Source organism: Monodelphis domestica, chromosome 1, assembly GCF_027887165.1.
Source record: "Monodelphis domestica isolate mMonDom1 chromosome 1, mMonDom1.pri, whole genome shotgun sequence".
In the NCBI taxonomy this organism is placed as follows: domain Eukaryota; kingdom Metazoa; phylum Chordata; class Mammalia; order Didelphimorphia; family Didelphidae; genus Monodelphis; species Monodelphis domestica.
The window spans coordinates 662887252-662901477 of record NC_077227.1 but is presented as its reverse complement, the minus strand read 5'-3'; the positions used below and the strand labels follow the sequence as shown (position 1 = coordinate 662901477).

At 41.5% G+C, this 14226-nt stretch overlaps 1 long non-coding RNA gene across 1 annotated transcript; it reads left to right on the top strand.

Annotated features, from left to right (window-relative positions):
* The first annotated feature begins 209 nt into the window (after window positions 1-209).
* Window positions 210-14220, top strand: LOC130458179 (uncharacterized). Its single transcript, XR_008917265.1, has 3 exons — window positions 210-785; window positions 13003-13083; window positions 14124-14220. It is a non-coding gene; the product is annotated as an uncharacterized LOC130458179 (long non-coding RNA).
* Window positions 14221-14226: the final 6 nt, after the last annotated feature.

Sequence of the window (14226 nt, the reverse complement as noted above, 5' to 3'; positions counted from 1 at the left end):
AGTCCGTAGTTTCGCGTCCATCCCAGAAGGGAACTCCCAGACTTCAGCAATAACGTAGCTCGCCAGGAAAGATACTGGGTGCTGCGAAGGGTGTTAACACCCCCTCCCACACTTGTCTGCGCCGAGGGCTGCGCCGTCTGGCCTTTGTTTGTGGTCGTGACCCTATCATGAACTCGGGGGTGGGGAGGAATTCCCAGCTCCCCAGGCAGCGCTCGGGAGAAAGGGTGCAGGTGCTCGCGGGTGCAGCGCGGGGATCTTGCCCTAGTCACCCTACCTAAGTAGCTGGGCACCCTCCAGTCGGCTCCTCCTAGCCACATTAGGGGCTGCGAGCGTCTTTAACCCAGAATCTCCTCTTCTCTGCTGCCGCCAGCCACCCTGCCCGCCTACCTGTCCCAGACTCATGCGCGCTCTCACTCTCTTCCTCCGAGATCGCCAACCCGAGCGCACGCATTTCCCTTAGGCAACCCGGACAGTGGGGCATGGCCACCAGCGGGAAATTGAGATTCCCAGGACTGGTCTTCCTCTCGCCCTCCGGCGCCAGAAGAGGCTCCTCTTCTCACCTCCGTGACTAGAGAAAAGACCAGACCAGGACCAGGGAATTCGTTCCTCCTGCGACTTTCAGACTTCCAGGTGGACGCAGGGATTCCTCTAAGCTGCGACTCCTCTGATTCCCGCATGGGCCGCCGGAGGTGCCTTCAGCGTCTCCTGCTCTGGTTGCCTCATTCGCCATCCCTGGCTGTCACAGAGGAGGAGGCCGCGCTACGCTGTCTGCTGGGATTGCTGGGGTCTGTTTGGGGTCCCGGGATCGCAGGGGAGAGTGGCAAAGACTCAGAAACGCGGAGGCGACCGGGCGGGTTTCGGGTGATAGGAAAAGGAGAAAAAGGGCAGGATCTGTGGAGGAAGAGGGAAGGATTAGGGTTAGGTGTAGCCTTCCTGCCTCTCTGAGCTACGGAGCCTATTTTCATTCTTTTTTTTCTTTTCCTTTGAAATGGGATGTAGAAGGGCTCACAAGTCCGCGGGGCGCTGGAACGGCTTGAGGTGCAGGTAGACGTGAATGGGGGTGGAGGGAAATTCTAGGTGGGAAGGGTGTGTGTGTGTGTGTGTGTGTGTGTGTGTGTGTGTGTGTGTGTGTGTGTGTGTGTGTAGGGACAGATTACTGAAGCCAGAGACGATCCTGAAGGGACAAGAGTTCTTAAGCTGTGGGTAGGTAGAGGGGTTGGAGAGAAGGAAAGTCTGGGCAGTGGGGCTAGCAGTGAGTACAGAAGAAATAAGTGACCCGTAGACCCATAGGATTTAGCAATGGAAGGGACCTCAGATGTTATGAACGCACGGGGAAATAGAAGCCCAAAGATACCTGCCCAAAAGTACCGGTCCAAGGACACACTAAGTTGCTGTGTCAGGAACAAAGCTTGAACCACCCAGGCTTAAAGCCAGAGTCCTTTTTTCTACATCACACCCATGAGGAAGGAGGAGAGGACCCTTCATTCATTCATTGCCCTCTCAGGAGCAAAATGGAGAAATGGGTCTGACCCAGAAAGGGATGGGAGAGGCTAGGAGACTTGGGGTTAGGGACTGCAAAGCCCAGGCCAGGTGGGGAAAGGGAGAGAATCTGTGGACAATATATTCTGTTGGGCTCATATGCTGTGATCTTCCTCAGAATCCCTGCTATATCCCCAAGGGTTAGACTGAGAAGGGTGGCAGCAGTGGAGTAGCTGGGAAGAGAGAGATAGGCTGCTCATTTATATGGCGACTTTCTAGAAAAGATTGAAATAGGATGATGTACATTATCTCCAACTCAGGTGCCTACTTTCTACGCCCTATCATCCTACTAAGAGCTCTATAGTTTAGGAGTAAGGAAGGATGGAGAGTCAGTAATCCGAACAGCAGTGGTTCTGAAGTCCCTCTAGGCCTGGAGTTTGGGCCTCTTGTTTTGGGGACAGCATAGAATTAGTTCATTTACCCCAAGAACAATGGGCAGAGACATTTGCTCACCTGATACCCTTCAGATAGGCATCCCACCTTTCCCAGAAAACAAGCACCATTCTCTATAGCCAAAGAGTCCAAAGACTCAAAAATGGGGAATGTTTGGGGGTTCAATTCCCCCCTCTAAGTACAGGAGTGTCATTAGGAGAATCAATTCAGGCTCTATGCCCCTTGAGACCAGGAACTATGTCCTCAACACTGTGCTTAATAGCTCACTCCTCAAATGGCTAGACTGGGTGTTTTTATTTATTTTTACTAAGGATGAGGGGTTTGGGGTGGGGTGTGGAGTAAAACAAAGTGCTCATCCTTGGTTAGTTTGATCCATCTTGTGCCCCTTCACCGTCCCATTTCATGGCCACCAAACGGCTGCTACTTTCTAAGCCTCAGAGTAGCTCACTACTCCATCCCTGGAAAGGGGTTCTTTTACTCCAATCATTGACTATCTGAAATCCCAAGTAAGATCCTTCTGGGTTGAGAAAGAAAACCTTCTGTGTAGACACCTGAAGTCCTGTGCATTGGGCAAAGAAGCAGTGGCTGCTTTGAGGAAATTTCTGTAGAAAGATTGGGGTTGCCTTGCCTGACTTGGTGAGTAATCCTAGGACCTCAGGCTGCTTTCAAGCTTAGGCAGCTTGGCCCCCAGACCCCAGAATCATGGCTCTCTCTTGCCCTAACCTAATGGGCATCCTTTGGGCCAGCAGACAAGGAGGGGAGCTTGGGACATGATGATTACATTATACAAGCTGGGGCATAAAGCAGCGGGTTTCCTGAGTGCCCTGCTGCCCAGGCCCCGGGCATATTTGTACCTTCCTTGGCCCCAGAGGCATGGGGCGGGAAGAGGAATGTCCCCTGTCTCCCCTGCCTTCACATCTGTACTTGTTTAAGGCTCGGCTGGTGGTCCCTGTGCTCTGGAATGCCAACTGCAGGGCTCTCCTTAAACAGCAAAATGCTCTGATTAGGGAGTCAGGGCAGGCAGGCACTGGCCTCTGAGATGCTGAAAACACAAAAGTCCGAAGAACTCTGAAATGTGACTGGGCTGAGCTGGAGTTCAGAATGGAGGCTCAAAAATACCTGGCTGGGCTGCAGCCCTCAGGAACTCAGAAATGCCAGAGCTGGCGGCTAAGGGTGACTGAGGGGGACTAAGAAAACGGGTCAGGACAGGGGCATGGAGCTCAGAAGTTGTGCTCCGAAGAGTATGTATTTAGGCACTGCACACTCCTATTTCTAGACTTTAACAAATGAATGGACAGCGGAAAGGAAATGAAAGCTGGTGACCCCAAACTGGCTTGGGCTATAGGCTCCTTTATAACCATTGCATACCCTTCCCAGATTTCCTTTTTATACTACACACATCTGATCCAGACAAATATACCCTAGCTAGAACCTTATAAAACAGGAGACTGGTACTTTGCTTTGCACTTTTTGCACAGGACTTTAAAAGCTGCAAGAAAGCCATACATTTGGAGAAGCAATCTGGGACAAATTCAACTTAGTGTTTTGCTTTTATGAAATACAAGCAGTTAAAACTTTCTGGGACTTAACTTCCCAAGAGGGTTTTTTTTTTAATTAACTTAAATGAACTTGAGATATTTCTCTTCCTTTTTAATTTCTAAACTTTTAAAATTTCTCAACTTTAACATTTCAATGAACTTGAAACATTTCTTTGGAATTTTGCACTATGCTTTGTGATTTCAAATCTGAAAGGTGAAACTAAGGCTCTTCTGTAGTTCTCTGCCTTTTGCATATTCCGAGGCTGTTGCCCCCCAGAAGGAAGTTGTTTTTAGCAATCTGGGAAAGAGAAACCATGTGCTGAGTCAGCACGAAAATGGGCTCAGCTCTTTCAATAACATTGCCTATATAATACACATAGTCTTATGGAAGTAATGAAAAAAGGAGACTCTCAATGGTGGAAATAGCCTAGGGGCTGCTCCCAGTACTCCAGGGGACTTGACTGAATAAATGCCCTACCTTCTAGGGGAAAAAATATGGCAGGGACATGGCTCCTTACAAGGGTTAAATCAGAGCTCACTTAATGTGAAAGAGAACATGGGAAATGGAGCCAAAATACAATTCTCAAATCATAACAACACGAAATCTTTTATCCTCCCTAGCAGTTATACCACAGAATGTTTAAACATGGCCCTCCACTCGGCTTTTGGGACTAGTCAGGAAGACAGCAGGCTCCAGGGATTGGAATCTTAGTTTTCATGTAGTGTCTTGAAAGGCATTTCTCAAAAATGTGTCTTTTCTTTCCTAAGGATTTACAAAACAAATGTCTGCTTGTAGAAGCCGGTGGGATTGTTTTCTCCTTCTACTCATAAATTTTGGTTTTTCACCTAGAAATAAATAGGGACAAACAGATAAATCTTGTATTTCTTAATCTGTTAAGCGAGCGTTACACAAATTGCTTGCATTTTGGTTGACCAGGTGTTACCTGAAATTTCAGAATAAAACTTCCTAGTCAAGAAATCATCGAATTTCATTGATACCAATTCGATGTTTCTGGAGTAGCTCTAGATGGTTTCCTTATAAATTGATTATAACTAGAGTAAGGTACAACATTTGTATTTTTTTTAAGTGTATGATAAGAAAATGGTTAAATATCTCTTCACATTTTCTATTTTGTGGTCAAATAAAATTTTTGGTAAATGTCTGTAAGGTTGATACACTACTCCAATGGGAAAAATAGTGGCTGCTTCTACATGGTGAAAAAATATCTGAAGAGAAGCAAAAATTTCAGTCACCTTCTTTTCAGGTACTTGCCACAGTGGAGACAAACTATCAGAATGACTAGCAAGTTTTGTTTTTCTTTTTTTTTTGTCTTTTATCTGAATATTTTGGTGTCTGGCAGAATGCAATTTTTAAGAAAGCCCATTTTTATTTTCTGTGAATATTTTTTTTTTACTCATCTCCTACAAAGCATAACTTACACTCACGCAGACAAGAGGGACTAATTCTAACATTGTGTAAAGCAATCCATATTTGATTAAGCTCAAGGATTGTCTTAATCCTTATGGGACTAAAAAATTAGAGAAAGGGGGGCAGAGATGGAGAAAGTGTGTGAGAGAGTAGCTTATCCACCAAGAGAAAAGCCTGAAGACAAATCCAACTCTTCTCAAAAATTCTTCTGTGGATAAATTAAATCCCGGGAGCTAAAAAGGGCACAGTGCCCACCTACAATTTAGAGACAAACACATTTTACCTAGGTTCCTATTAGATGTGTTTAAGTTTTATTGATGCCTTTTGTTGGTACAGCAGTAATTTCTAGATATAGCCAGTATCAAATTCTCTCTTTTATCAAAGGAAAACCGTTAACAAACAAACCAAAAAACCTACCTTCATGAACTTGTTTGACAGTGTATGCAACATTCTACCTGAAAAGGGCACCTCTGTAGCACAGTGGATAGAGCACCAAGCCTGGAGACTGGAGGTTCTGGGTTCAAATATGACCTTAGACACTTAACTGTGTGATCAGTGGGAAAAGTCATTTAATTCCAATGGACTATTCCTTACCACTCTGATGCTTTTGAATCGATACTAGGTATAGATTCCAAGACAGAAGGTAAAGGTTAAAAAAATTTTTTTGCCCTCCATAAGCCTCCACCTCTACCAATAGGAGGCAAGAATGTTTCATTTACTGCATCCCAGGACTGAGATTGGTCATTAAACTTGTTTAAATCCTGCTCGTTCAGTTTTCTTTCCTAGTCCTTTTTCTGTCCTGGATACCATCTAAAATACTAGATAAATAATACATATCTTGAGTGCCTTGAAAAATTTTCAATGAAAAGCACTATAGAAATCTGACAAGTGAGAGGCACCATAGTCCTAGGAGTTAGCAGATCAGGGTTGGAATCTTGGCTCTGCTACCTATTATATGAGTGTGACAAGGCTTTTCAGCCCTATTGCTCCATCTTCTCCTCTGTAAAATTAGGGGCTTGGGCTAGATGACCTCTCATGTACCTTTTAACCCTAAATCTATGGTCTTATATCAAAAAGTGATGATAGACTTTATGGTAGAGGTATTATCTAAGTTAGAAAATGTGAGAAAAGTTAGAGAAAGTTAGAACATGCTCAGTTTAAAAGGTGATGTGTTATCAGAAATATTGGTGATGCATTGGGCACCTTGAAATCACTCACAGAGCTACAACAAAGATGGGATTCGTATTTTGTAGAGCTCTCAAATGTTGCCTCAGTTTTACAGGCAGTGCAAGTGAGGTGAAAAGGACTTACGGATTGGCACCCCGATTTCCCTAAAGTCATGAAGAATCAAGGCCAGGAGCAGGGACAGAGCTTCTGATTCCCCAAGTCCCTGCTCTCTTCACCTTAATATCTTTGGAAGGATAATTATAAGAGGAGGGAAACCTGTTAATTAACAGATTAAAATCAAAGGGAGAATGAATTCCATTTTGCTTATTACCTCACACTCCTGGATCATAGAGTTGTGTTTAGGTCATGAATAGTTATAAATGTTAAAATATCATAAAATTCTGCCACTTAAACAATTGAAGCAAGAAAAACATAGCACTTTAAATAGAGCTCTGTATAACTCTGAATCCGAGACGTAGGGAGCAAGGCTTGGCATTTTCTATTGGCCCAGCATCAACTTTGAAAATTAATTTCCTAGGGATTTTACATACTTCAGGTACGGAGGCTGGAGAGCTACACATCTTGAATAGTTAAGAAGGAGCAGAGCCAAATCTGAGTCTCTTAACTGCATAAGGAGCAGGCAGAATTACAGTTATTTCCTCTGCTTGTAGCAAATCCAATATTTTGGTGGCTATTCACATTCAAGAGAGATTAGAGTCTTGGAATCTTAGAAGGTTGGACCTGGAAAGGGAGCTTAGAGATCATCTAGTCCAACCCATCATTTTACAGCTTGAAGGTACCCAAGGTCCAGAGAGGTGGTGACTTTACCAAGGTTGCATACCTTGTTAATGGCATGGCCAGAACTCGAGCCCAAGTCTCCTGACACTCAGGCCAATGTTTTTTCCACTATACCAACAAGCCTGCTCCAAGTTACAGATTTCCAAATAATATCCAAGAAACTGACACCCATCAGTACAGTGGAAAGAGCTCAACCGCATTCACTAGAGTTATGCATCTAGGATCCCAAAACACAAGCCAGACTTTAAACAGGGTCCCCTCATTCGTTTTCAGAAAAAAAGCAGAATATAGGAAAAACAGAACTAATAAAACTCCGTCAACTTCAACAAGTTGGCTCACTGTGTTGGCAACAAATGACAGCTTAACTCTTTACAGGAAACGCAGAGCACCTTGGAAAGGCGTTTATAGTCTGCTTTTGTTGAGTGAAGGCCACAAGATATTTTTCCCTGAGATTATTATTATTATTTTAATGATGTATTCAGAAGTTTCAAATTCAGACATAGAACCAGAGGGCGAGGGAGTTTATACAACTGTCCTTCCTTATAGAAAAGAACAAGGATGATGATGGAGGAGAAGCTCATGCACTGAAGTACCTCTCTGGGCCCATTTACTAATCCAATGCAGAGCATGCCAAGCCAAGTGGTATTGGTGGACTAGGTTGAATGAAGAAGGATTAAAACATGGAAAAAAATTTCTTTCTAGATTATTTGAGGGATTAGAAAATAAAATTTAAGGAGAAATGAGGAATTGGGATTAATCGGAATAGAGAAGAGAAAGATCAAAGTATCTCACAATCTAGTTTATGGCAGGTTATTTTACTGGGGGCAGAACAAAGGAACAAATGAAGAGTTTAGACTAACATGGAAGGGAGAATACCTGGATGGCTCTATTCAAGTGTGTGGCATGGCTTATTGGTGACAGATGAAAAATCTCTTTTCCTGTGGATGCTCAAAAATGAGACTGATTCTCACCAATCTTGAGCCTATATGGAAGCAAAAGAATGGCTAAGATCATGTCCCATGATTCTCCTTTATTTTATATTCTATTTTCTAACAAACCAAGCATAAATATATCACTGCTGAGAAGACAACTCTCCACCTGTCCATGAAGATTATATCCCAGGAAAACCAGGAAAGGGCAGAGATTACAACATGGGAGAGGGAGGGCAGACAGAATGACATATGTTCACTGTAGACAGAAAGGAAGGGAAAACATCATTGTGAGTGGTCTGGAGGTGTGGTGGCTTGGATGAGGATTATTCTCTAAAGGAATCTTTTTTTTTAAAACAATTTTTTTTTGTCTATCCAAGTCATTCCCATATATGACCTCACTTTTACCCCCATCCAACGTGTAGTGTCAATACTTACCTTCCTTTGTAATAAAAGAAAACAATTTAAGCAAAAACAAATAACTTCATGTTAGGTCCCAATAGTGTGCGCCATGTTCTGCCCTAATAAGCTCCAATCTAAATAAACCAAAAAATTCAGCCATTTCAGTCATATCCAACTCTACATGACCTCATTTAGGATTTTCTTGGCAAAGATACTGGGGTGTCTGCCATTTCCTTCTCTATCTCATTTTATAGATGAGGAAACTGAGGCAAAAAGGGTTAAATGACTTGCCAAGGATCACAGAGCTAGTAAATGTGTGAGACCAGATTTGAACTCAGGAAGATGAGTCTCTTTGATGCCAGGCCTGGTGTTCTATCCACTATGCCACCTAATTGCCCTTAATTAAGAAGAGGAAGCCATATTTCATTCTTTTCTCTCTAGAAAATGAAATTGATCATTAAAATTATTCAGAGCTCAGTTTCCTTGTCATTCCTTTGATTTATATGATTGTATTCATGCACATTGCTCTCATGATTCTTACTTCTCTCTTCATTAGTTCTTACAGAGTCTTCCCATGTTTGCTGTTTCTTACTTTACAATATTATCCCATTACATTATATAACACCGTTTGTGCTGTATTTTCTTAGTTGATGGGTATCGGCATTGTTTCCAGCTTTTTGCTATCACAAAAAGTGCTGCTATGAGTAATTTGATCTAAATACTTTCTACACTGACTTAACTGGTAGTGTTCTTTGAAAAGAGATATTTTTAGAACCAATGGGGCTTCTGTGATAAATTAAAAAAGCTGCTTGTCTATATTCCTCTATCCAAGACATGGATCAGAGCCACTAGGTCTGAGGAAGAGTTAAACCAGCCCACTTTCGTCTTCAATTTGTTCTCTCAAATAGATCATAATTTTGACCATTTCCCTGCAGTCAAGCATGAAATCTCTTTAGCTGGATGGCTACCCATTCCCTTTGACCTGCATAAGAAATCCTCGTTTCCTCTCAAATCCAAAGAATGCCCAAAATTCTGAGAATTCAGGGACAATGGATGCCACATGGCCTCTATCTCTTCCTTTCCTAACCACCTCCAACCAAACTACCAAACTCTCACATCAATAAAAGGATATCAGGATTCCATTATCTTTCCCTCTTCTATTACCTGCTACCTCTTACCCATCAGCTGCTAAATTCATCAGGAAAAGGCAGCATGTGATTTTAAATTGCTGTGTACTTAGGGGATCTTTTTGCAAAGAAAGCAAAGGGCCAAAGGCTACAGCCTTTCCCTGGCAGACTGTGTCTGGACCAGGAGCTTCCATATAAAGTCAGAGTTCCTAAGTGCTAAATAAAAATCTCATTAAAGCCCTGTTTACTATTTGTTAATTTCTAAGTTTAACTCCCCAGTTTGAGAGGATGTTATTCTTTTCTGGAGATCTTTTTCAGGGATTGTCTGGACAATATTTATGGTTTGGTACCTATGGTAAGAAGACTTACAAAAAAATCTTTATTTTCCTTTCCAAATTCCTTCAGGAAGGAAGGAAGGGAAGGAAGGAAGGAAGGAAGGAAGGAAGGAAGGAAGGAAAGAAAGAAAGAAAGAAAGAAAGAAAGAAAGAAAGAAAGAAGAAAGAAAGAAAGAAAGAAAGAAAGAAAGAAAGAAAGAAGAAAGAAAGAAAGAAAGAAAGAAAGAAAGAAAGAAAGAAAGAAAGAAAGAAAGAAGGAAAGAAAGAGAGAGAAAGAAAGAAAGAAAGAAAGAAAGAAAGAAAGAAAGAAAGAAAGAAAGAAAGAAAGAAAGAAAGAAAGAAAGAAAGAAAGAAAGAAAGAAAGTTAATTGTTTAGCAAAATTAGAGAATACTGCAAACAAACCCAATAGTATATGCGGTGTTCTGGTCCTCTACCTCTGCAAATAAGGGTTGGAGAGGAATTCTCACATCTTTTTAATCAGCTTGGTCATTTTCGTGACAATATTGAGTTTTAACTTTTCATTGTTTTTCTTCTATTCTATTTACAATCATTGTTGAACTGTTTTTCCTAATTGAAACACTTTCTTTTTCTTTCTTTCCCTTCCTTCCTTCCTTCCTTCCTTCCTTCCTTCCTTCCTTCCTTCCTTCCTTCCTTCCTTCCTTCCTTCCTTCCTTCCTTCCTTCCTTCCTTCCTTCCTTCCTTCCTTCCTTTCTTTCTTTCTTTCTTTCTTTCTTTCTTTCTTTCTTTCTTTCTTTCTTTCTTTCTTTCTTTCTTTCTTTCTTTCTTTCTTTCTTTCTTTCTTTCTTTCTTTCTTTCTTTCTTTCTTTCCTTGTTATAAAGAATGACTCTGAGCAGGTGAGAGAGAGGGATATATTGGGGAATGAAGGTTATGTAAAAACAAGATCTATCCAAAAATTGGAAAAAAATGAAAATTAAGCAAGCTTTTTAGCAATTTTGAGATGCCTCTTCCCCTGGGAGATAGGGAAGGGACTAAACAAGAAGGCTGTGGTGGAGGTAGGGTTGGAGGGAGACTCGGAGTGGGATAGAGGGAAACCAAACTGACTAAGAAGGATTTGAAAGGTCATTTCATTTTGAATGAACTGAAGCTTGTGGCCAATCTTTCCAGTGGTTCCTGTGTCCATCCATCAATGTGTACTTCTTACCACAGATTGATGCTTCCAGCAAAAAGTGGTGCTGCAATGGATGAGATCCAAAATGACTCATAACAAATAGTGTATAGCAGAAGAAGGCTTAGAGATTTGACATCTGTCATGCTGTCTATAATTAAAACTTTTCTCCCTTAAATGCTGTGGACAGAAGTTAAGCAATATGTGCTAGGCCAGACTTTGTATGCCAGTGGTAGTAAATATTCTTCTCTCGACAACTTTTTCAGGTGAAATGACAGATAAGACAATCCCCAGGATTACACACTGGAATTCAGTGCTGTTGTCTTATAGCATCTGAATTCTTCTCTTTTGGGGGGTGAGGGGGAGGGTCTTGTTTCTAACAAATACAGACACTTCTGAAAAAAATAATAAAACCTAACTTTAATATGGCAATTTAAGGTTTGCAAAATAAAATGCTTTACATTTGTAAAATAATTTGATCTTCACAACTTCCTTGTGTGGTAGGTTTTATTATTACCCCCATTTTACAGAAGAGGAAACTTGAGGCACAAAGCAGTTAATTGCCCAGAGTCACAACTGATAAGTCTTTGAGGAAAGATTAAAATTCATATTTTCCTGAATTCAAGTCCTACCCTCTTTCCAATGTGCCACAGAGTTGCATTGGGAAAATATTGAAAGGAATTCTTTAATATTTGGACTTAGTGATGCTTCTTGAACTATTCAATTTGTCATTTTTACTTCAATTCAATAAATATTAGGTGCCTGATTTGTGCAAGACACTATTTATCTCATTCTTATAATGCTTCAAAGTTTGTAAAGCCCCTTAAAGACAGTCATATTTGAATTTGGAAATAACTCCCTGATGGAAGGACTATATACATTATTAGCTTCCTCCACCCCCCCCCCTTTTTTAAATGGATGAGGAAACGGAGGCTTAGAAAAATTAAGTTATTTGCTCTCCCAATCAGCTTTAACTTCCTCCAGGAATTTTCCAGTGCTGTTATTTCTGCCAAAAAATATGACCCAAAGGCAGGTTTCTGAGGGCCAGCCAGTTGGAAGTGTAAATCACGGATCCTTGAGAGGCTTACAGTCTACAAAGTTGGACTACTGGGTTGGGCCAGGAGTCTAGACTTAGAGACATAAGCTCTTCACTGACCTTCTGGCTGGGTCTATACTACCAAGCAAAGTCAGGAATCAAGGCAACTACCAGGGAAAAGATTCTACCTTCTACTTCCTTTTCCTTACACAAAGCATGGTGCCGTGGAAAAAATATCTGAATTTAAATTTGTAAGTCCTGGATTTTAATCCTTCCTCTGTTACAGTTTTGCCATATGACCTTGAGCAAGTCACTTAACGCCTCTTAAAAAATGAAAGAGTTGGATTTGTCCATATGATCTGAGAATATCAACACAAGTGTTAAGAAGGACCATTATGGCATACAGCAAAACCTGGGAGTCAGGAGTGACGTTGATGACAGAGATATAGACAGAGAGAAAGAGAGTAAAGGGAATTTTATCTGCTTGCTTGCTTTACTAATAAAAAGAATGGGGGGGGGGCAGCTGGGTGGCTCAGTGGATTGAGAGCCAGGTCTAGAGATGGGCAGTCCTGGGTTCAAATCTGGCCTCAGATACTTTCCAGCTGTGTGACCCTAGGCAAGTCACTTAACCCCTATTGTTTAGCCCTTACCACTCTTCTGCCTTGGAGCCAATACACAGTATTGATTCCAAGATTGGAAGGTAAGGTTTAAAAAAAAATGGCATCAGTGGTATGATTTGAGGGGTCTGGGAAGGATCTGTCCTGACTCTCCACATCACTCCCAGAAATGGCCAAAGTTCTATGACCAAGAACTCATTCACATGGGTTAAATGAGAGGTAATGAGTTAGCAAGGTGAAGAGAGTGTTGGATTTGGAGTGAAGGGGATCTGAGTTCAAATTCAGCCTCAGATACTTAACTAACTATATGACCCTAGGTAAGCAGTTGATTTCTCTTTACTTCAGTTTTTTTATCTGCAAAATGAGGGTTCTAATAACACCTCCTCCCAAGAGTTGTCATGAGTACCAAATGAAATAACATATGTAAAATGCTTTGCTAACCTTAAAGTTATTTTATTCCTTTCTTTACTCTCTTTTAAAAATACTCAAGGAGGGCTAACATATCAAATCCCTGCAGAGAGCAAAAGTAAGTAAGTTGTACTAATAAGGTTTCCTCCCTAACAGCAGAGGCTGGGGCATCTTGAAAGTTCCTGGAGTGGGGAAGAGGTCCAGAAAGGACAAGGGAGGAGCCCTGAAGATGACCAGGTAACTTGACCGTTTTCTAAGGTTAAGTCATGTCGAGGTGGAGTTGACTGACCCAATGAGAATTTAGCTTATAAGGGAGAAAAAAAATCATATAAGAAATGGCCAGTGCCACCTGAAATTAGAAACTGAGTCAGGAAAGACACAAAAGTTCTCTCTAGAGCAACAAGAAGAACTCAAGAGGTTCAATGAGTCAACTTGCTTCCTTTCAGCTGGGAGAGATGGTTTTTGCCAATAATAATGCTAGGGCTTGACGAGATTTGGCATCACCGGGATATGAATTTGTGCTAGGTATGTTAGAAGAACCTTCTGGGACATGGGACAAATTTGAACAGAGGGTGGAAAAGCATACATGGTCACTGAAGCTTGCTGTTTTTGCAAAGATATGCCAAAGAAAAGGAAATCTGAAAGGGGAAAAAATATAAAGGAATATGAGTCTCCCCAGTGCCAGATACATCATTTCCCTGAGTCAGACACATCATAAAATGTTGCAAAACTGAATGAAATGGATGGACTCAGTGGGTATTATAAATAATCAAAGTTTCTCGGTGCTCTAGCACTGAGGGGAAACAAGAGCACCAAACACACAACCAAACAGAGATTAAAAAGGTTATTTGAGATGGACTATCCTGGAAAGTCTTCCCAACTTTATTTTACAACTGAGGAAATGTTTGTTTCAAGTAGGGAATTTTTGTTTTGGAAACACTGAAAAATAAGAGACTATGAATTGTCATCTAATCTGCCTCCCATCTTCCCTTTCCTAAAAGTTTTCAAACTTGAGAAGGATAGGCTGGAATCAGTCATTTTATTTCCTGATAAATAAGCCAGCCAGAGATTTGGACTGGCATTGAAGAAATGGCTATAAGACTGGTGTCCTCGCCCAATGGCAGGAAGAATTCAGCAGGAACTCTAGAGTTGAGGAGGCTAGCCGGAGTCCATACTTTGGACCCCATGGAAGGATAGATGGCATCCACCACAGAAATTCACGGGCTATCCCGCCCCCAACAAGATACTAATGATAATTCTATCTTATTTTCTAATAGGAGAAGGAAGTGGATACAATGCTGGACTTAGAGTAAGGAAGAACTTGAAGCCTAATGGGTAGAGTGCCAGGCCTGGAGTCAAGAAGATTTTGTCTTCATTTAA